The sequence below is a fragment of the Meles meles genome, chromosome 3 (genome assembly GCF_922984935.1).
Source record: "Meles meles chromosome 3, mMelMel3.1 paternal haplotype, whole genome shotgun sequence".
Lineage (NCBI taxonomy): Eukaryota > Metazoa > Chordata > Mammalia > Carnivora > Mustelidae > Meles > Meles meles.
This window is the reverse complement of record NC_060068.1, coordinates 103667937-103689256: the sequence shown is the minus strand read 5'-3', so window position 1 is coordinate 103689256 and position 21320 is coordinate 103667937.

Here is a 21320-nt window from a genome sequence, read left to right as displayed (position 1 = left end):
CTCATGCATCAGCCATTACCTTGGAAATAGGCCATCCTAACAGCGTGTCAAGGAAGTTGTTAGAGGGAATTATTTTAGCCAGAAGAGATGTCTGCAAAGCAATCTGTTCCAGCCTACTGTGTCATGGAGTGGTCCCCATGTCCCTGATTTTTTGCTAGAAATGCAGCAGCAACCAGCATGAAGCCTACACCTGTCATGAGCTAATGTGCAATTCCTGCCAAGGTTTGCACTTGGGTTCCATTAACAGGATAGAGGAGACTTTCCAGGGAAGCGTGTTAATGTTTAACCCTTTACCCACAAATTCTGTCTCTCTCCAGGAGAAACCTGCCACTTGCCAAACCACCACCAAGCCATTTGGGATTTGGCTTTTGCTCTTCAGCACTTTTTTTTTTTTTTTTTTTTTGGTTTGGGAGGCAGACTAGAGGAAGGAAAGTTAATAGAAACTGACCTTCAAGGGGAAGGTCCGTAGACTTAAAAAAAAAAAAAAAATCAAGGAAGAATGAAGCGGAACTGTGGCCTGGAAAGTATTCATTGGCAGAAATGATATAAAGCTGAGATGAGAACCAAATCTCGTTAGTGTCAATGTCTCCTTTCTCTCCAGCTGCAGACAGAGCAGAACCTAGAGATGTCTGGGTGGGAGGTTAGCAGATCTGAAACTGCCCAATAACCATCTGTTGTTTCTGTGTCTAGCAAGGGGTGAGGGCAGTTTTCAGGTGCGGGTCTGTTTCACCATGAATGTTTCTACCGTGGGTCATAGTGGGGTCATAGTGCTCCCTATAAGCTCAGAGTTGGAATAGGTGTAGTGAATTAGTATGGGACTAATGGTTACGTTATTATTTGTTGAGGAGGAGCAGATCGCCCAAAAGTATGGCTCCCGGTAAAGGCTGAGGCTTGGGTGAGAGTTTGGAAACCAGAGCTCGTGGGTCTGGGGGACCTGGGGGAGCAAAATTTGGGGTTTAGAAGTCAGGGAATGAAGAAACTCTAAAGTGGAGACCAGTACATATGAATCAGTTTTGCACAGGAAATACTTGTGGAAGGAGTGAATGAACTGAGAAATTACATCGCAGTCTCCTGGGACTGGGGAGAGTTTACTTTTTTCTTTTATGTGAAAGGGAGGAGTCCCATTGCCGTGAAGGATATGCCTGATGTATTTAAATATCTTTTTTTAATAAAGATTTTATTTATTTATTTGACAGAGAGAGAGAGAGATCACAAGTAGGCAGAGAGGCAGGCAGAGAGAGGTGGGGGTCGGGGAAGCAGGCTCCCTGCTGAGCCTGATGTGGGGCTTGATCCCAGGACCCTGAGATCATGACCTGAGCCTAAGGCAGAGGCTTAACCCACTGAGCCACCCAGGTGCCCTGTATTTAAATGTCTTAAAATTACTTCTAATTATGTAAGTGATGCAGAAGTACATTGTTCCTTTTTTCTCTTTCTTTTTTTTTTTTTTTAGAGGAAGAGAGGAGCAGGGAGAGGAAGAAGGTGAACCTGAACAGGTTCCATCCCCAGCATGGAGCCCAGTGTGGGGCTCAGTCTCACAATCCTGGGATCATGACCTGAGCCCAAGTCAAGAGTGGGACACTCAATTGACTGAGCTGCCCAGGCACCCCCCACCCCAGCTTTTTTCCAGAAATACATTGTTCTTATAAACAAAGTCAGAAAATTTCACTTAAGAAGGTCTCCTTTGTCTGTTCCCCCAAATCTCGGAGTGAATGTGTGTATGTGTGTGTGTGATGGTTCTAGGGAATTTCCAGGCATCATCATTGCTGGAAGCATTTTCACTGCATAACAAATTGGCCGTGAGGCAGTTCTACCTTAAAAGATGAAAAATAACTTGATTGACAGTTTGGTTTGACAGTGGCTGGTTTAATCAACTGGTTGACAGTTTGGTTTCATTTTTCCATTGATAGGGTATTCCCATGTTTATACTTTATAAATCTTATCCATCAGAATGGTCTCTACACTGTCACAGAGCTTTGAACCCACATTTCCTAGAGGACTTTAGAACATCTGTCAACCTTCCAATCTACCAACAACGAACACCAGTGTAGAAGGCTTGCATAGTGCAATACAAAGTTCAGGTACCAGTAAATGTTCTAGGATTTGGAAACTGACACCCCTCTTGATGAAGAAAGAAATATTAGAGAAAAAAGTGTGATGCAGAATGAGGACATGGACCAAGAAACAAAAAGGATGTATAATACCATGAGCAAAAAACTTTGAAGGCAAGTGCTTGGGGACAATCAACAAAATGAAATCAGTTATTTGTATAGTATTATCATGAATCTGCACTATAGGTTTTGAATGTATTCAAATATTTTGTGTTGTGCAATAAAGTCTAATTTTGGCATTCATTTTTCATCATGTCCTTTTAAAATAAGTGTTACTCTTTTATTATTTTCATGATTTTATGTTTGATGGCAAAATTACCTTACAGCCAATTAGTTACGCAGCAAAAATGTTTGCAGTGAAAATGCTTACAGTTAAAACACTTGCATCAAAGATGCTTGTGGGGAAAATACTGGATGTGAGGTTTGAGTATGTATGCACTGCCCTGCAGACCCAAATCTACTTGTTTGTGATTGCTGGGTATGTTGTGGCAGTTGTCCTGGCTTAAGCAGGGGATGGAATTTGTCTCTGTTGTGTGATAAGGGATTGGTTTTCCCTTCCATCTGAACTGAGGCTGGAGCCTCCATCAATGGGCTCTAACCCACCCACTCTATTAAGTGACAAAGAACAGTGGTTCTATTTTAAATTTTTTATTTATTTATTTTTTCAGCATAACAGTATTCATTGTTTTTGCACAACACCCAGTGCTCCATGCAATACGTGCCCTCCCTATTACCCACCACCTGGTTCCCCCAACCTCCCACCCCCGACCCTTCAAAACCCTCAGGTTGTTTTTCAGAGTCCATAGTCTCTTATGGTTCGCCTCCCCTTCCAATTTCCCTCAACTTCCTTCTCCTCTCCATCTCCCAATGTCCTCCATGTCATTTGTTATGCTCCACAAATAAGTGAAACCATATGATACTTGACTCTCTCTACTTGACTTATTTCACTCAGCATAATCACTTCCAGTCCCGTCCATGCTGCTATAAAAGTTGGGTATTCATCCTTTCTTTTTTTTTTTTTTTATAAACATATAATGTATTTTTATCCCCAGGGGTACAGGTCTGTGAATCGCCAGGTTTACACACTTCACAGCACTCACCCTAGCACATACCCTCCCCAGTGTCCATAACCCCCTCCCGCTCTCCCAACCCCCCCTCCCCCCAGCAACCTTCAGTTTGTTTTGTGAGATTAAGAGTCACTTATGGTTTGTCTCCCTCCCAATCCCATCTTGTTTCATTTAGTCTTCTCCTACCCCCCTAACCCCCCATGTTGCAACTCCACTTCCTCCTATCAGGGAGATCATATGATAGTTGTCTTTCTCCGATTGACTTATTTCACTAGCACGATACCCTCTAGTTCCATCCACATCGTCGCAAATGGCAAGATTTCATTTCTTTTGATGGCTGCATAGTATTCCATTGTGTATATATACCACCTCTTTATCGATTCATCTGTTGATGGACATCTAGGTTCTTTCCATAGTTTGGCTATTGTAGACATTGCTGCTATAAACATTCGGGTACACGTGCCCCTTCGGATCACTACGTTTGTATCTTTAGGGTAAATACCCAGTAGTGCAATTGCTGGGTCATAGGGTAGTTCTATTTTCAACATTTTGAGGAACCTCCATGCTGTTTTCCAGAGTGGTTGCACCAGCTTGCATTCCCACCAACAGTATAGGAGGGTTCCCCTTTCTCCGCATCCTCGCCAGCAACTCTCATTTCCTGACTTGTTAATTTTAGCCATTCTGACTGGTGTGAGGTGATATCTCATTGTGGTTTTGATTTGTATTTCCCTGATGCCGAGTGATGTGGAGCACTTTTTCATGTGTCTGTTGGCCATCTGGATGTCTTCTTTGCAAAAATGTCTGTTCATTTCTTCTGCCCATTTCTTGATTGGATTATTTGTTCTTTGGGTGTTGAGTTTGCTAAGTTCCTTATAGATTTTGGACACTAGCCCTTTATCTGATACGTCATTTGCAAATATCTTCTCCCATTCTGTCAGTTGTCTTTTGGTTTTGTTAACTGTTTCCTTTGCTGTGCAAAAGCTTTTGATCTTGATGAAATCCCAATAGGTCATTTTTGCCCTTGCTTCCCTTGCCTTTGGTGATGTTCCTAGGAAGATGTTGCTGCGGCTGAGGTCGAAGAGGTTGCTGCCTGTGTTCTCCTCAAGGATTTTGATGGATTCCTTTCTCACATTGAAGTCCTTCATCCATTTTGAGTCTATTTTCGTGTGTGGTGTAAGGAAGTGGTCCAATTTCATTTTTCTGCATGTGGCTGTCCAATTTTCCCAGCACCATTTATTGAAGAGGCTGTCTTTTTTCCATTGGACATTCTTTCCTGCTTTGTCGAAGATTAGTTGACCATAGAGTGAGGGTCTATTTCTGGGCTCTCTATTCTGTTCCATTGATCAATGTGTCTGTTTTTGTGCCAGTACCATGCTGTCTTGATGATGACAGCTTTGTAATAGAGCTTGAAGTCCGGAATTGTGATGCCACCAACTTTGGCTTTCTTTTTCAATATTCCTTTGGCTATTCGAGGTCTTTTCTGGTTCCACATAAATTTTAGGATGATTTGTTCCATTTCTTTGAAAAAAAAGGATGGTATTTTGATAGGGATTGCATTAAATGTGTAGATTGCTTTAGGTAGCATAGACATTTTCACAATATTTATTCTTCCAATCCAGGAGCATGGAACATTTTTCCATTTCTTTGTGTCTTCCTCAATTTCTTTCATGAGTACTTTATAGTTTTCTGCATATAGATTCTTAGTCTCTTTGGTTAGGTTTATTCCTAGGTATCTTATAGTTTTAGGTGCAATTGTAAATGGGATTGACTCCTTAATTTCTCTTTCTTCTGTCTTGTTGGTGTACAGAAATGCAACTGATTTCTGTGCATTGATTTTGTATCCTGACACTTTGCTGAATTCGTGTACAAGTTCTAGCAGTTTTGGAGTGAAGTCTTTTGGGTTTTCCGCATATAGTATCATATCTGCGAAGAGTGATAGTTTGACTTCTTTGCCGATTTGGAAGCCTTTAATTTCTTTTTGTTGTCTGATTGCTGAGGCTAGGACTTCTAGTACTATGTTGAATAGCAGTGGTGATAATGGACATCCCTGCCGTGTTCCTGACCTTAACGGAAAAGCTTTCAGTTTTTCTCCATTGAGAATGATATTTGCAGTGGGTTTTTTCATAGATGGCTTTGATAATATTGAGGTATGTGCCCTCTATCCCTACACTTTGAAGAGTTTTGATCAGGAAGGGATGCTGTACTTTGTCAAATGCTTTTCAGCATCTATGGAGAGTATCATATGGTTCTTGTTCTTTCTTTTATTAATGTGTTGTATCACATTGATTTGTGGATGTTGAACCAACCTTGCAGCCCTGGAATAAATCTCACTTGGTCGTGGTGAATAATCCTTTTAATGTACTGTTGAATCCTATTGGCTAGTATTTTGGTGAGAATTTTTGCATCTGTGTTCATCAAGGATATTGGTCTGTAGTTCACTTTTTTGGTGGGATCCTTGTCTGGTTTTGGGATCAAGGTGATGCTGGCCTCATAAAATGAGTTTGGAAGTTTTCCTTCCATTTCTATTTTTTGGAAGAGTTTCAGGAGAATAGGAATGAGTTCTTCTTTAAATGTTTGGTAGAATTCCCCTGGGAAGCCATCTGGCCCTGGGCTTTTGTTTGTTTGGAGATTTTTGAGGACTGTTTCAATCTCCTTACTGGTTATGGGTCTGTTCAGGTTTTCTATTTCTTCCTGGTTCAGTTGTGGTAGTTTATATGTCTCTAGGAATGCATCCATTTCTTCCAGATTGTCAAATTTGTTGGCGTAGAGTTGCTCATAATATGTTCTTATAATTGTCTGTATTTCTTTGGTGTTAGTTGTGATCTCTCCTCTTTCATTCATGATTTTATTGATTTGGGTCCTTTCTCTTTTCTTTTTCATAAGTCTGGCCAGGGGTTTATCAATCTTATTGATTCTTTCAAAGAACCAGCTCCTAGTTTCATTGATTTTTCCTATTGTTTTTTTTGTTTCTATTTCATTGATTTCTGCTCTGATCTTTATGATTTCTTTTCTCCTGCTGGGTTTAGGGTTTCTTTCTTGTTCTTTCTCCAGCTCCTTTAGGTGTAGGGTTAGGTTGTGTACTTGAGACCTTTCTTGTTTCTTGAGAAAGGCTTGTACCACTATATATTTTCCTCTCAGGACTGCCTTTGCTGTGTCCCACAGATTTTGAACTGTTGTGTTTTCATTATCATTTGTTTCCATGAATTTTTTCAATTCTTCTTTAATTTCCTGGTTGACCCATTCATTCTTTAGAAGGATGCTGTTTAGTCTCCATGTATTTGGGTTCTTTCCAGCTTTCCTCTTGTGATTGAGTTCTAGCTTCAGAGCGTTATGGTCTGAAAATATGCAGGGAATGATCCTAATCTTTTGATACTGTTTGAGACCTGATTTGTGACCCAGGATGTGATCTATTCTGGAGAATGTTCCATGTGCACTAGAGAAGAATGTGTATTCTGTTGCTTTGGGATGAAACGTTCTGAATATATCTGTGATGTCCATCTGGTCCAGTGTGTCATTTAAGGCCTTTATTTCCTTGTTGATCTTTTGCTTGGATGATCTGTCCATTTCAGTGAGGGGAGCATTAAAGTCCCCTACTATTATTGTATTATTATTGATGTGTTTCTTTGATTTTGTTATTAATTGGTTTATATAGTTGGCCGCTCCCACGTTAGGGGCATAGATATTTAAAATTGTTAGATCTTCTTGTTGGACAGACCCTTTGAGTATGATATAGTGTCCTTCCTCATCTCTTATTATAGTCTTTGGCTTAAAATCTAATTGATCTGATATAAGGATTGCCACCCCAGCTTTCTTCTGATGCCCATTAGCATGATAAATTGTCTTCCACCCCCTCACTTTAAATTTGGAGGTGTCTTTGCGTCTAAAATGAGTTTCTTGTAGGCAACATATTGATGGGTTTTGTTTTTTTATCCATTCTGATACCCTGTGTCTTTTGATTGGGGCATTTAGCCCATTAACATTCAGGGTAACTATTGAGAGATATGAATTTAGTGCCATTGTATTGCCTGTAAGGTGACTGTTACTGTATATTGTCTCTGTACCTTTCTGATCTACTACTTTTAGGCTCTCTCTTTGCTTAGAGGACCCCTTTCAATATTTCCTATAGAGCTGGTTTGGTGTTTGCAAATTCTTTCAGTTTTTGTTTGTCCTGGAAGCTTTTTATCTCTCCTCCTATTTTCAATGATAGCCTAGCTGGATAGAGTATTCTTGGCTGCATGATTTTCTCGTTTAGTGCTCTGAATATATCATGCCAGCTCTTTCTGGCCTGCCAGGTCTCTGTGGATAAGTCTTCTGCCAATCTAATATTTTTCCCATTGTATGTTACAGACTTATTTTCCCGGGCTGCTTTCAGGATTTTCTCTTTGTCACTAAGACTTGTAAATTTTACTATTAGGTGACGGGGTGTGGACTTATTCTTGTTGACTTTGAGGGGGGTTCTCTGCACCTCCTGGATTTTGATGCATGTTCCCTTTGCCATATTAGGGAAATTCTCTCCAATAATTCTCTCCAATAGACCTTCTGCTCCCCTCTCTCTTTCTTCTTCTTCTGGAATCCCAATTATTCTAATGTTGTTTCATCTTATGGTGTCACTTATCTCTCGAATTCTCCCCTCTTGTTCCAGTAGCTGTTTGTCCCTCTTTTGCTCAGCTTCTTTATTCTCTGTCATTTGGTCTTCTATATCACTAATTCTTTCTTCTGCCTCATTTATCCTAGCAGTGAGAGCCTCCATTTTTGATTGCACCTCATTAATAGCTTTTTTGATTTCAACTTGGTTAGATTTTAGTTCTTTAATTTCTCCAGAAAGGGCTTTTATATCTCCAGAGAGGGTTTCTCTAATATCTTCCATGCCTTTTCCGAGTCTGGCTAGAACCTTCAGAACCGTCATTCTGAACTCTTGATCTGACATATTACCAATGTCTGTGTTGATTAGGTCCCTAGCCTTTGGTACTCCCTCTTGTTCTTTTGTTTGTGTTGATATTTTCCGCCTTGTCATTTTGTCCAGATAAGAGGATATGAAGGATCAAATAAAATACTAAAAAGGTGGCAAAGACTCCAGAAAAATGTGCTTTAACCAAATCAGAAGAGACCCCAAATTGTGTGGGGGAGAAAGGGGATAAAAAGAGGTTCAGAAAAAAAAAGAAAAAAAAATTTAAAAAATAAAACAAATAAAGGGGCGCCTGGGTGGCTCAGTGGGTTAAAGCCTCTGCCTTCGGCTCAGGTCATGATCCCAGGGTCCTGGGATCGAGCCCCATATTGGGCTCTCTGCTCCATGGGGAGCCTGCTTCCTCCTCTCTCTCTGCCTGCCTCTCTGCCTAGTTGTGATTTCTCTCTGTCAAATAAATAAAATAGTTTTAAAAAATAAAACAAATAAAGAAAAAATATAAAAATGAAAGAAAAAATCTATATTTTAGATAAATTAGTCAAAAAACGTTGAAAAAGAAAAGGGTAAAAGTTTTTAAAAATTTAGCAGAAGAAGAAAAAAGAAAGAACAAAAATTGAAAAAAAAAATTAAATTAACCGCAAGACTAAAGAATCATGGGGAGAAAGCCATGAGTTCCGTGCTTTTGCTTTCTCCTCCTCTGGAATTCCGCTGCTGTCCTAGGTATTGAACATGCTTTCCTTGATAGATGAACTTCGTCCTGGCTGGATATTTTGTTCATCTTCTGGGGGAGGGGCCTGTTGTAGTGACTCTCAAGTGTCTTTGCCCGAGGCGGAATTGCGCCGCCCTTACGGGGGGGGGGGCGGGGGGGGGGGACTACGTAATCCGCTCGGGTTCGCTTTTGGGAGCTTCTGTTCCCTGAACGCTTTCCGTAGAGTTCCGGAGGACGGGAATGAAAATAGCGGCCTCCTAGTCTCCGGCCCGGAGGAGCTGAGATCCCGGGGCCCCAGTCCTCAGTGCGCCACCAGAGGACAGCGCCCAATCACTCCCGTATCCCCGGCCTCCAGCCGCGCTCCGTGCTCACCCAGCCTGCGACCGGTTCAAGGTAACCCCGAGCTGGGAGCTCAGTCCTCGGCTCTGTCTCTGTATCTGGCTTCCCCGTTCTAATACCTGCAAGCCCTGCGACACTCCGACACCCCTGATCCTTCTGTGACCCTGCGGGACCTGGGGCCATGCTGACCCTGCGTGGGCTTCACCCCGGTTTAGCCTCTGGAGCAATGTCCCTCAGTGGAACAGACTTTTAAAAGTCCTGATTTTGTGCTCTGTTCCTCCGCCGCTTGCCGGGAGCCGGCCCCTCCCCCCGCGGTCTATCGTCCCCTCGTTTTGGAGTCAGTTCTCCGCCAGTCCTACCTTTCAGAAAGTGGTTGATTTTCTGTTTCTAGAATTGCTGTTCTTCTTCTCTTCGATCTCTCGTTGGATTTGTAGGTGTTTGCAATGTTTAGATAAGCTATCGAGCTGATCTCCTGCTACCTGATGTAGTCTCAGGCTGCTACTTCTCCGCCATCTTGACTCCTCAGTGGTTCTATTTTAGATACAGAAGGAATCAGATCACTTTGGGGATCTCTTGTCAACCCAAGGATTTTGGTTTTCTGCACTGTTCACCAAATTGCTGTCCCCTCTTTGGTACTCTGTCCTGCACAGTATAAGGTCTGCACATCATTCATGGACCAATTTAATATCTCATCACTAATGTCTTCATGATCTTGAAAGCATTCTGTAACATATTATCTCTGTAGGTGACAAATGGGCATCTTGCCATTTTTTACCATTTCTGTGTGTGGCCAGACTACATACTCCTGAATCAGTGAGCTTGCTGCTGAAGAGACAGGGTAAAGAGGTTATTAGCAATGAAAATATTTTCCTTTCACTGCATCTTTTGAAACACTGGGATTGCTGGTTTGCTTTTTTTTTTTTTTTAAATGCTCTTAATGAAAACTCCTCCATGATTACTTCTAAAGGTACCATTTACAGCTTCTTAAGTCTTCAAAGTTGACACCAGGGGACGTGTTATTATCAGTATTCCCATTTTCTATAGTCATCTCTACAGACCTCTTTCAGGCGACTCAGTTTATTGAAACAAAACTTTGAGTTCCAGAGGACTCCTTCTTAATATGCCTCTCATATTTTTATTTGCCTTGCATATCCCTGTCCAGGGCCAGGAATCTTCAAAGAGAAGGCTTGCCAGTTTTCTTTTTTAATTCTGAATCTAAATTACTCATCAATTTCTTACTTTGTGTACTGAAATCCCCTCAAATTATACTAAGTAGTTCTGTACTACTGAATTTGCTTTGGCTTAGGTTTCGGGGAATGTCAGGTTTTTAAACTTTTTTTTTTTTTAAGATTTTATTTATTTATTTGACAGAGAGAGAGAGACAGAGAGACAGAGACATAGTGGGAGAGGGAACACAAGCAGGAAGAGTGGGAGAGGGAGAAGCAGGCTTCCCACCAAGCAGGGAGCCCGATGTGGGACTCGATCCCAGTAACCCAGGATCATGATCTGAGCCAAACGCAGACGCCCAACAGACTGAGCCACTCAGGTGCCCCTTTTTAAACCTTTTAATATATTTTCCCCTGTTGTACCTCAGTGCCACCTTCACTTTGTAAGTGGAGCTAACCCCTCTTTTTCTCCTTCTGCTGCCTATGTGCACAGGCTCTTGAGTCAAAGAGGTGACTCGGAGTCTTGCTCCACCACTTAATGACTGTCACCGGGGTTGTCATTTAAAATTTTGGTGCCCTAAGTTTATCACCTATAGGTGCTGGTAATGATGGTATCTGCATTGTAAGTAACTGTGAGACTTAACGAGGTGCAGTGTCTGTAAAAGGAAATGCCAGGCACAGGGTCAGAGCTCAGAAATGAGGATGAAGATGATGGGGATGACATTATCGAGTATGTGAGAAATCATGAGGCAGGAAGCTGAGAGGGGAGGGAGGCAGCTGGGGGCAGGACAGGCAGCAAGTAATTGCTACTTTTCCTAATCCCTAGTTTTGTCTGGCTGTGCTCTCCCTCCAGACACACAGGGGATGAGTCTGGAGCTTCTTCTTTTGATGCTTTTAGGTTGTTTCCTAGAAAGCTTTAGGGCCAAGACCCACACTAGACAAGATTTTCTAAAAACTCAGAGTTCTTTTTATGAATTGGGTGAAATACATATCACAGCCTTCCCCCCCTCACTCTTCCTTCTTGCTGAAAAACTGCACATCCTGGTTTTAAGGGAGCTTCCAGGGGCTGCTTCAGTAGAACGGATGTGAGAGCCCATGTCCTGGTGATTCACTGAAGGTTGTTGTTGACCGAGGGTTACAGAGACGGTTAGCTAAGGCAATTAAAAATCATTGTGGAGGGGCGCCTGGGTGGCTCAGTTGGTTAAAGCCTCTGCCTTCGGCTCAGGTCATGATCCCAGGGTCCTGGGATCGAGCCCTGCATCGGGCTCTCTGCTCGGCAGGGAGGCTGCTTCCCGTCTCTCTCTACCTGCGTCTCTGCCTACTTGTGATCTCTGTCTGTCAAATAAATGAATAAAATCTAAAAAAAAAAAAAAAAAAATCATTGTGGAACTCAAGACCTGCGAAGTCTCTAATTTAGCCCGAGTTGCTGTCTTATTTGTGTCAGCTGTTGATAATTTTCTCTGAGATCACTTTACATAACTCAAGAGAATAGAAAGAGGGTGCAAATGTATCCCTGAGAAAGGTATTTCTATGACCCACCCCACCCGGCCCAGATACACAGCAGTTGCCAGAGCCAACATGATCTGTTGTGAGATTTCTGGCCATGCTAATGTGGTGAATAGCGGTCTTGAGGTTGAGTGATTTCCTCTCTTTCTCTATTCTGTTTTCATCTTTTGCCTTGGCTGGAGCACCTGAGAACCCATGGAAACTATTGTGCTATGCTAGTGGTTTCTAAGCTTTTAGAGATGTTGTTGTTTGTCCTTGATCTGGTGCCCCAATCTCCAGGCAGACCTGGAGGTGGGAGTAGACACGTGTTGGCTTGAAAACCAGTGTAATAGGTGGCTTTATGCAAAATCCAGTATAATAGGTGGCTTTATGCAAAATCCTAATGAGCAGAAATACCATTTGACTGTAAGACCGTGAATTCTTTACCAAGATGAATTTGCTCTGCAGCTTGGCTGGTGGCCCACTCAACTTTCCAGCTCACAGAAAATAAGCTGTTTCTTATCAGGCATGGAATTATTTTTTAAAGGGTTATCAGACAGGTTTCCTTCTGGTCCATTCCTGTCATGTTTAAGTTGGACTAGCAGAGCTGAAACCTCATTGCTGCCATTGCTTGAGCCTCCCATTGTGTATACTTTGTGCTCGCTTTTTCCTTTCTTTGTCCAGGAGGAAATCAGTCTTCCTCACAAGCATATCCTATGAGTGGCATGAAATTCTTGGGGGATCTCTTCCCCTATTTATTTGTAGAAACTAAAATACATGCAAAATGTGGTCAAGGAGTTTGTTTCATTCTGCTTTGAAAGCTTGTGGTTGAAAAGACTGGGAGAAGGAGGAGGGAGAAGGGTCAAGGGCACTGTTGTAGAAGAGACTGTGAACTGGGAAAGGACAGTGTGATGGGATTGGAGACTCCTGTGAGGTTAGAGAAGACCAGAAGGGAGGCCGGCCCCGGGTGGTGTACAAAGATGGTGATCCCCTGGGAACTGGCAAGAATGAGTTCCCCTTCACGGAAAGGGGATTGCTTCTCGGCTGACTGGGGCACTGGTGGAGGATGTCAGGGTCTGTACCAGACATGGCTGAATATCTAGTGTGTGTTGCCCGAAGCAACATATTAGGATCAGTATTTGGGCTAGAGTGTAATTCCAAGCCACTGTATTTCCTCTCATGTGGAACATGTTGCTGTAATTAGAAGAGAAGATGAACAAAACCGTTGCATGACCATCTCCAGAATCCCTTCCCAGCAGCTTTTTGTGCCAGCCTCTTCTGGTCTTTGCCTTGGGGTGAATAATGGCAGGCCTGGTACAAATTCCTGCCCGTGGGTGAGAATTCCCTGGCCTCCGTGTCCGGTGTCTTCTGCCCCGCCTTAACTTACTTGTTCAGATGGTTATGCCCTTGGCACAGACCTCAGTGGATATATTTCTGATTCACACTGAGTGAAGGTGGCTATGCTCTATAGGTAGCAACCAAAAAACTGGGGGCAAAGACTTACTGGCAACCTTGATAAATGTGCTTATGTTTCCACCCTTCTTCCCAATGGAAATTGTCTATGAAAGTGACCATGTCTTGCTTGTGATTGTTACTGTATGTGTAAATTTCTTCAGCTGCATTTTAGGGTCCTGCCTTTCACAGCAGGGAGCCAAACTCATCTTCTCGTGGTTTGATGGCTTTCGAGTAGAGCTAGAGACAGGCATTTCCATTTGTGCTTCCTTGCTGCACCCATTTGCAGCCTTGGCTCTGCTCCTGGTGCACCATTGGTGCTCAACACCATGCCTGGAATGAAGGTTGTAATAGGTGGACGGAGGGAGGCGAGGAAGGAAGAAAGCAAGCAAGCTGGCTGAAGAGAAAGGAGGAAAGGTTGCATGGATAGCTTGTCATAGAAGAGCGATTTTCAAACTTGAGAGTTTGAAAGAATCCCCAGCAGAGCTCCTTTAAGAAAAATATGTAGATTCCTGAGCCCCACTCCCAAGAAACTTCAGTTCACCACTCAGTAGTCTTGACAGGGGCTCCTGTGATTTTGACGCAAGTAGTCCATGGGCCTCACACTGAGAGAACCGTTGTTATAGAAGCTGTGAATGTGACTCATCCGTTCTCCCTCCAGAGCATGACAGTGGGTATATCAGTCACTACAAATGTTTTCCAGAGTTACAGTCATCACTCTCTATGGAGAAGGAAAGAGTTGTTTCTGGAATTAGGCAACACACTGGTGAGGGGAGAAGCTGATGGACCATTTCTGCTTTCAGAGGGATGTAAGGACGTAGTCATGCCTGAAAGGCCCACGTCTTTTATCCCACAGGTAACATCATCACTGTCCACCTGATATTTTTCCCTTTCCTGGGGTTCTTTGCTTTCCCTCACGTTAAAGCCAACACACGTCACCTGACGGGATGCTGGGAACAAGAAAATATAGTGTGTCATAAATTGATACTTTGCAGACATCCCTACGGCTGGAGTTTGTTTGGCTGCTTACTCAGGATGGAGATGTTGTATAATTGTGCCACTGGTGTTTGCCCCATGCCCCAGCTTTTCTCTGTAACTCGTATTTCTTGCAAAGCGGAACCTGCCACAGACAAACAGGATCCTTTTCCAGACATTTGGGTCCCCTCTCTGACATCTGCCCTCACCCCTGCCACATCAGATGGGGTGGGGGCTGCTCTTGGGCAGCTGTGCCCTGGTCAGCCCATGTGGCTAGGTGAGGTGGCTTTTTCTTTGTTCTGCGTCAACATTGGTGAGGGCTTTATGTGAAAATGAAGAAGTCCCCATCCATTCAGCTACCTGTGTGCCAAACTACCTTCTGTGTACCAGCCTTTGGCGGTCACAGAAGGGCTTGCACCGGGCACCATGTCCAGCTTCTGGACTAAAGCAAGTGTCTATTGCTTTTGGCTTTTTATGTTTGCTGCTGTTAGAGAAGTCAGCAGAAGGCTCCAAGTAAGCCTGTCGTTTGTACAAATAGAAACCGAAATGGCTCCTGGGCAGTTTTATTTGGAAGCCTCTTCTGCCTTTGTGATCCTGTGATCCGGTGGTGGCATAAGAGTGGTCTCAGACTTGGAAAGATTTCACTCAGCATACTGGCCAGGGGGACATCTGTATAGATGATCTTATTGGAGAGGCCAGATGGCAGCAAACTCTAGAGTTCTGAGTCCCACTTTGCTCCAAGGTGCCTGAGGAATAGCAGCCTACTGACAGCTTGAAGTATGGTGCGCTGGATAATTGGCTTCCTCATTTAGTAATTTGTCTGCTTTCTTTCCTCTTCCTCTGCTTCCTCTCTTCTTGTAAACTGATAGCCTCCTGCCTCTTCAGTAGACTGATAGAGAGTCCCCTGAGCAATGGCTAAGGGGAGGGGGTGGCCAGAGCCCCAGGTGGAGGGCCATTTGGAAAACCAACACAGAAAATAACGGTCTTTCTTCTCTGCTTGTCCTCTGGTTACCCATCTTGATTTTAGTCTCTCTTGCATTTTCTCCTGATCCTCTGTTGTTGTCTCCTCACCACATCATCCTCTTATTTTTCTTTACGTCTTCTGGAGGGACTTCCCTCTTCTGTTTCCCTCTTTCTACTTTTTCAACCCTCCCCCTTTCCTTTTCCTTTCTTTTTGTATTCCCCACATTTAGTTCCCTTTGCTTTCACCATCGATTTAGTTAAATTCAATTCATAGAAGGAAATTGTACCACATTTATTCAGGGTAGCCTACCTTTTTCTTCTTTTCTTTTCTCTTCTTCTTTTTTTTAATCCAAGAAACAAAGAAATTTAAAAACACGTATCCGGCTCTTTCTGGCACCTTCATCCTCTCGAATGTGTTTGTCTTTAGGTGTCGGAAGTCTCAGGACACAACATCTCTGCTTCATTGAAAGTGCAGATACACCACTCAGAGCTTTTACACTTGGACCTGGGGAGTGACGTCTGGTTTCACTTAATAAGTCATTTTGGTCTCCAGGTGGAATTCCAATTATTCCATTGCAAACAGGAGCAGACCTGACCCTGGTGCTACAAGAGTTAAGTCAGATGTCTCAGGCTGCCTACAATCTGGAAGCGCAGTGTCTATGAAAACCATCTCTTCATGGTGTTTTCCCCAGAGTTTGGGCCATGCCGATGGCAGAATAGAAAGTGTCTCTGCCCCTGCCTCACGATAGACCAGTTGGCTCCACAGTCACGAGGCAGTCTGAGTGAACCCTACCGACAAGGGACCTTGCTCAGAGGTGAAGGGGACACCAGCTGCAGTCCACCACAGTCCCCCATTATCATTTTCTAGTTACAGTTTCCAGAGCAAAGCTGAACCAGTGCCTCCCATTCTTTTTGACAGAGAAGAGGGCAGGCGCTGGAATCAGGAGGCTGAGTTCAAATCCCAGCTCCCCCAGCTGTGTGACCTTAGACAAATTACTCATCCTCTCTGCGCATTAGTCCCCACATAAGTTTCATGAGGTGCTTTGTCCCTTTTGTTTATAGCTCTATAGGGTCTAGCACACATGACACACAGATGTTCAGGAAGTGTATTTCAGAGATGAATGGAATGTGAAGAGCAAGGACTCCATTCTAGACTATCGGGGTTCAACTTCCAGTTCTGCCACCTGCTACATGAACACGGGCCAATCACTTCTTCATCTATGCTCATTTTCTGTATCTGGGAAAAAAGATAGGATTTACATTAGGTACTAGGTACTAACAATATGGTAGTAATAAATACTACATGATAAATAATAATAAAGGATAAAAAAAAAACCAGGAAAGCCTTTTTCCTTGATCGTGCCTACGTTCCAGTACTTTCCACTAATACTGTGCTCATCCCCACCACCATCATGGATTCAGGCCTTGTAACACCAAACCACCCTTATAAGGTGTTGAAGACTGAGTTTCTTAGGTGGAAGAGGTCAAAGAAAATAGCCCACGGCCAAAAGCAAATTTCTGCTTGTGGTTTCAGATGCATGAAAGATCAATTTTAGTTTTAACAAAACTGAGTTCAAAGGTTTGGGGTTTGGTTTTCTAGAGAAACTTTCTTGTTCTTATTCTTTTTTTTTTTTTAAGATTTTATTTTATTTGACAGAGAGAGATCACAAGTAGGCAGAGCAGCAGGCAGAGAGAGAAGGGGAAGCAGGCTCCCTGCTGAGCAGAGAGCCCGATGAGGGGCTCAATCCCAGGACCCTGAGATCATGACCTGAGCCGAAGGCAGAGGCTTTAACCCACTGAGCCACCCAGGTGCCCCTCTTATTCTTATTCTTATTCTTATTCTTATTCTTATTCTTATTCTTATTCTTATTCATTGGGATCTGGTAGAGGAGCAAGAGACCTCAATCTTGTCTGAAAGTCCTGTGGGCTCTTGGTCCTGTGGTGGTGCCAGGCTGCTGAGGGGCAGGGAGGGCTGTTGGAGATGAGCTGAGACCAGTGGGCAGTGGGCCACAGGGTGCATGAACCTCAGAGAGCAGCATTGCTGGTCCCAGTTGCCATGACAATAGCTGACCGTGCCAGGAGACCCAAAGAACGAATTAAATGGAAGGAAATTGCTGGTGCCCTCAGAAGAAAAAAGAAATGAAAGCAGGCTTCTCAGGAATCTGTGGGCATCTCTTTGACCTCCATACTCAGGTTGAATATGTCAGCAACGAATGCTCTTGGATGTGGGGGCGGGGGGTGGGGGGCGTGCCCTGCCCACGGGATGCCCTTCTGAGAAGGGGGACTGGCTGCACAGACCCCACATGCTGACTCTCCCTGGCTGGCCCCAGAGCAAGAACCCAGCTCTACAGTGGAAGCCTACACTCGGCATCAGCAGGGATGGCCTCTTTTACCTTCCAGCTCATCCCACATCTGTTGAGTTTGCCCTGATGGGACGCGGTGACCTGGAAACTCACACAGAGCTCTGTTTTGGAATAGACTGTATAGAAAATAAACATGTGGGATAAATAAAGCACAGGGCAGGAAGTAATGGTTTTAAAAAGTTACCAGGAAAACCACGGGTGAGGTCAGGTTCAGAAACCGTATGGCTTTCGGAGGCCCTGAGTACTGACATCACTCAAATTGCTCAATAGGGACCTCCAAGTGGTTGCTTTTGGAGTTGGCTCAGTGCTCAGTGCGCTACCAAGCAGAAGAGCCCTGACCTACTTTCCCCCCCACCTTTTTTTTTTTTTTTTTAAAGTTTTGCTGCTTGTTGTGTGGCCTCCAACAGGACAGTGAAATCGATGAAGTGGATTTGGTGTTTTGTTTTGTTGACTGTTTAACCTGTCGGATTCCATATCTCCCTCATGGACACGAGCCAGCCCCCCAGATGGACTGGGTGGGATAGCACCGGAGTGAGAGTCTCTCTATTGCCAGCCCCCTCCTTTGGCTCCCTAGGCTCAGGCTGCATCTCAGGACCTCTTGGGGCCCAGTGACCCTATTTTAAAAGATGTAGACTGTCTTTGCCTAGACGCTTTGTGCTGAGATCTCACCTAATGGAATGGATGAACGCAGTTTTGGATGAACACAGTAGATCACTATTAGGAGAGTTTCTGCTATGAGAAACAGAAAGCCTGATTAAAAGTAGCTTAAATATTTAGGACATTTACTAGCCCACTTAGCAGGAAATCCAGGGTTGGTTAACAAAAGTATCAAGGACTCCAGTTCTTTCCTGTCTTTCCATTCTGCCATTCTCCACATACGGCTTTTCCACTTAGGTTTGCCCTCATGTCACAGGATGCCTACAGTCTCTAAGGATATCATTTCACATGAGAGATCTGAGAAACAGGGAAAAGGAACAATCCTGTCTCTTCCTTTTTAGGAGCAAAATGAGTTTCTCAGCAGACTCTCCTCCCATCTCATTGGCCAGAGTTATAACACTGCTCATTCCTGAGACAGTCCCTGGCAAGAAGAATCCTATTATATTTGGTTTGGTTAATAAAAATTCATACCCTAGGACTGGGGCAGGGTGGGGGGTGGCAGCTTCCTCTGCTGCTCCTGGCTTCTAGGTACCTGCGTGAAATAGTGGCTTTTGTGTTGACCTGACGAGTTCTTTTGCAAAATGAAAGGCTTTTCTTACTACAGTGCTTTTCAAAGCAGAAATCAGTCCATCAGCAACTGACAGACTTAGAAACCTGACCAAATAACCCTGGGGCCATGTTAAGCAGAAGTGGAAGGTAACAACACGGTGGAGAAAAAGAGGATAAAAACTGAAGTCAAAGAGGAAAGAGAAAGTGGAAAGTGTATATGGTTCACGATGCTAGAATTTCACTGAAAGAATTATTTGCCTGGTTGCCTCAGTTGTCCTCTGTTTATTGAGACTGTTCTGTGAGTTCAGCAAATGTGCCTTGAGCATCTACTATGTACTAAATTTGGATCCAGAATCCTTTTCCCCCAAGCATCATTTCCCTCCATCGTGATCGTGTTCATTCTCTGATACCCGGGAAGGGTACACTCTCGTGAATTCCCCAGCCCTTTGGCTGTGACATCGAGGGAAACTTTGTGCCTCTGATTAAGCCCTCTGAGTCTCAGAACATGATTGGTTTGGAGACCAACCTCTGACCAAATGTATTATTTCAGAATATCACAGAGGATACCTTAGTTTTCTGGATTTCACACTAACTCATCTCTTTGGTTTCTTTGGCGCTATTTTCACAACAAATTTAATAAGAAATTGTGTAACTACAATATGTTCTATCTGCTGAAGCCATTTAGTATCAAGATAGCATTTTACATGTGTGATTGTCAGCATTTCCTTTCTTCGGTGTGTGAGTAAATACTACTTCTTTTATTTTCCTGTAATCAAATCCTGTAGGAGTTTGCCCTTGGAAAAATCTTATTTCTTTATTCCTGCCATGTTTCTTTGAAAAGACTAGTTTCCTCCACTTCCTTTTCTCAAGCTTTCTAGGTATGACCAGCCTATAATGGACTGTGCCAGTCTCACCTAACCTAGTCACATCTTGTGGTTGATACTGGTTTTGTTTGTATTTTTTCTTGTAATTATGAAATACTGAAGCCCACCTGAATCCTATGACAGGCACCTGTTCACTCACCACTCTGATGAGCACTATGTTACATTTTGTCATATTCTCTTCAGATCATTATTTTTTTAAGATGTGAAACATTGCAGCACAAGTCCTTCCCCTCCTTCCCCAGAAGGAAACCATTAAGGGAAGGTTGAAGTGCCTCTTTCGCATGCATGTTTTATACCTTCCGTTATAGCTAATTGTTCACGTAACAATATATATTACCATTTCTACTTTAATAATTTACTTAAATGGTATTATTTTCTATACAGCCTTTTGATAGATGCTTTTATTTTGACATGTTGTGTTGGAGGTTTATCCCTGTTAATTCGCTAGACCTATCTCATTTTAACTGCTGCTCGTAATTCACTGTATGAATATACATGTTTGTTTATTCACTACCCTGTTGATGGCTACTTGGACTTTAAGGAAAATATTCTCCTTATTTTCCAATTTGTTACATATAATTTTAAGCTTTGCTGAGGTAACATTCTCATACTCTTTTTCCTGTGCGTATGTATGAAATTTCCTTTGTTATATATTTAGAAGAAGAATTGATAGGTTAAAAGGTAATGTACCTCCTAGAATTAACTAGAGATTAAGAAATTGCTCTTGAAACCAATGAAATGAATTTATGGAGCCCTTAGCAACATACAAGAGCTGTCATTTCTAAACATTCTCACAAACACGTAATTTCATCAGATCTAAGTTTGTTTGTTTTTTTCCCAATCTGATGGGTATGAAAATATCATCTGATTTTTTAAATGTTTGCATTTGCTGGATTGTTAGTGACATTGAACATCTTTTCATTTGTTTATTGGGCATTTTGGCTTTCATATCTTTTGTCCGTCTCTATATTGTGTTATTTATTTCCTACTGATTTGCAGGAGTTCTTTATGAAGTACGAATAGTAATCATCTATCATATCTGAGTGTTCCAGTAACTTACTTCTCCAGGTCATTGCTTATCTTTGATATTTTGAGTCTTTTATGTAAAAATTTTAAAAATTTCATGTAGCCAAATTGATAAAGTATTCCCTTATATTTTGTGCTTTTATAGCTATTCAAAAAATATTTACATATCACTCAATTAGATATGCAATGTAGATATGTAGTTTTTTTACCCCCTTGGAAAGCTAAAGCCTTGCTCATATTTTACATCTAGATTTTTCTTTTACCTAGAATTACTTTTGTGTATGCGGTGAGTTAGGAGTAGAGTTTTTATTTTTTCACACAGATGACCAGTTGTCCTACCCCCATGTTGTAAATAATCTCACCTTTATTATGTATCCTTAATAAGTGCTCTGTGATAACTTTGGCCTACCCAAAAACAGGGATGAAGAAAATCTGTTTTATTCCATGAGGCTCAACCCTGTAATTGTTCTTCTTATACCCTGTGCTAGTGATTCTCAAACTCTACGGTATGTTAGAATCATGAGGGGAGTGTATGGAAAATGCAGACTCCCAGGACCCACCTCAGATCCCTAAATCAGAAGCTATGAGGGCATGAGCCTAGGAATCTGCATTTTAAACACATGAACCAGGTGTGTTTGCTGCAGGTACCCCAGAGAGCACACTGAGAAACCCTG